General features: G+C 44.1%; 1 pseudogene; it reads right to left on the reverse strand.

Moving 5' to 3' along the window:
* Nucleotides 1-144: 144 nt before the first annotated feature.
* LOC138154273 (H/ACA ribonucleoprotein complex subunit 1 pseudogene) lies at nt 145-1,352 on the reverse strand (annotated as a pseudogene).
* Nucleotides 1,353-2,175: the final 823 nt, after the last annotated feature.

The following is a 2,175-nucleotide window of genomic DNA, read 5'->3' on the forward strand; positions in this document are numbered from 1 at the left end:
AGAGAAGAGAAGAGAAGAGAAGAGAAGAGAAGAGAAGAGAAGAGAAGAGAAGGAGGGAAGTAGGAAGGGAGGGAGGGAAAAAGGAGGTCGCTGTCCTCAATAAGCTCACATTCTGATGGGGGAAGGTGAAAGGAAGATTAAAGTGACCAGTTCCTTAGAATTGTACTTGCTTTTAAAAAAAACCAATCTTCAGATCCACAGCAAAAATAATTTCTTAATTCTGAAGAATGATTCAAAAAGCCAACTGGTGAAGTCTACTTGCCAAAAGGTCCACTTAACGTCCTCTACCTCTGAAGCCACCACCTCCTCGTCCTCCTCTGAAGCCTCCACCACCTCTACCTCCTCCACCTCTACCTCCTCTTCCTCCTCCTCTGCCACCACCTCTTGGAGGTGCTTTTTCACCAGGTGGCCGAGGTAAGAATCTTTGCAGGGGCAGCAATTTATACGGGTCAATATAAAACTTTTGTAATGTTTTAAAAGAAGAGGCCTTCATGTTTTCTGACAGTTTAACTGAAAAATAAAAATCTCTAAGCTGTCCAAATATCTCATCTACTTTATCGATCTGTTCTTTGTTTTCTAAATAAACTGGAGCATTGAAATAAGGCACTTTATTTTCATGCCTTATGCATTTGCAAACAATGTCATCTTCACAGGGATGCAAGAACTCTCCTAACACGACCACATTGTCCAGGGGCCCCTCGTTATACCCTCCCTTCTGGAAGCCTCCACGGCCGCCGCCTCCTCTGCCGAAGCCTCCCGGCTGAAGCCGCCGAGGTCCCCGCCTCGCCCTCCTCCTCCTCGGTAGCTGTTGCCGCCGCCGCTGCCGCCCCCGCCCCCGTGGCCTCCGCGGGCTCCGCCTCGAAAGGACGTGGTCTCCTACCTCCGCTCTGTCCCTACATGCGTCCGAAATCCCAAGCTCCTCGAGCGCCCTCACGTTTCACCACCAGCGCCTCGTGCTCCGAAAAGCTTCTTTAAAAGACTGAAGACAGATAAAGAATGATTCAAGATATGAAAGAGGAAGAGAGAGGAGGGAGGGGGAAAGAGAGAGACTGAAGTAGAGAGAGGAGGAGGTGGAATGGGAACTAGGAGAAAGGTGGAGTGATAGAAAGAAGGAGAGGTAAGGAAGGAGAGAGGTGGGGAGTGAGGGATAACAGCAAAGAGAAGAAAAAAAGTTAAAAAAAAAATAAAAAGTAATTAAAATTCAAAACAAACATGAACAATGATTACTATTGATAATAGGAGCATTTCCAGGGGGTCTTTGGGCCCAACTCCAGCTCTACCCACTCCCCACCACTATCTCCTACCTTCTGACAAGGCTGCCAAAACTCTAGTGCCTCAAACTTCTTCTTCATCGTGATGCCACCTCCCATGAGGCTGATCTTAAGTGATAATCTAGAACCCACTATCTGCTTCCCTTAATAGACTTTTCCCCATCCATCTGTCAATGTTCTACCTGAACTCATCATTCCATGGTGAGGTTACTCCTACCCCATATACTCTCCCTGTCTCAGAGGTGCTAAATCCTGAGTTGTCAAAAAACAAATCTTTTTCCACTACTCTGTCCATCTACTCCCTTATTCCCATCCACCCAACCCAACTATTCTAACGTACCACTCTGACGTTGCCTACACATTTTACTCTGCCCTTTGGAAAGTCTGTTCCATAATTAACAATTTTTCTGCTCATTTTAATCTTCTTCTTTCTCACTCCTTCCATCTTTAACCATTCACTGAGACCCAACTCCTTCTTGCTGATCCTCTAAGCACTCTTTCCAACACTGGATACACTCCCTCTCATACATCCAAGGAGCATTCCTTGCTCTCCATTGTTACTATTGCATTCTAATATGTATTACATTACAATGTATTACATACATTACATCTATTACAATACAACCTCTTTTATGGTTCACACAGGTTTATACCTAATTGAGGTCTTTGTGGCTGGTATCTAAATCAGGGGTTCTTTTTTTATTTATGGAATAAAACAAGCATTCCCATGATGTAGTAAAATAAGAAAAATGATTGCATGAAACTGCAAATCTACTTTGCATAACTTGCTATTCCATTCAAATATACAACAAAACTAGTATGTAAATTTCATTTTTTTCCCTTCCCCCAACCCTCCACTCTAGAGATGGCTGAATGGGGGATTCTTTACCATACTTGTGTCATG

Source organism: Petaurus breviceps, unplaced genomic scaffold, assembly GCF_028583685.1.
Source record: "Petaurus breviceps papuanus isolate PSGF00001 unplaced genomic scaffold, PetGlider_PUasm1.0 91041, whole genome shotgun sequence".
Classification (NCBI taxonomy): Eukaryota; Metazoa; Chordata; class Mammalia; order Diprotodontia; family Petauridae; genus Petaurus; species Petaurus breviceps.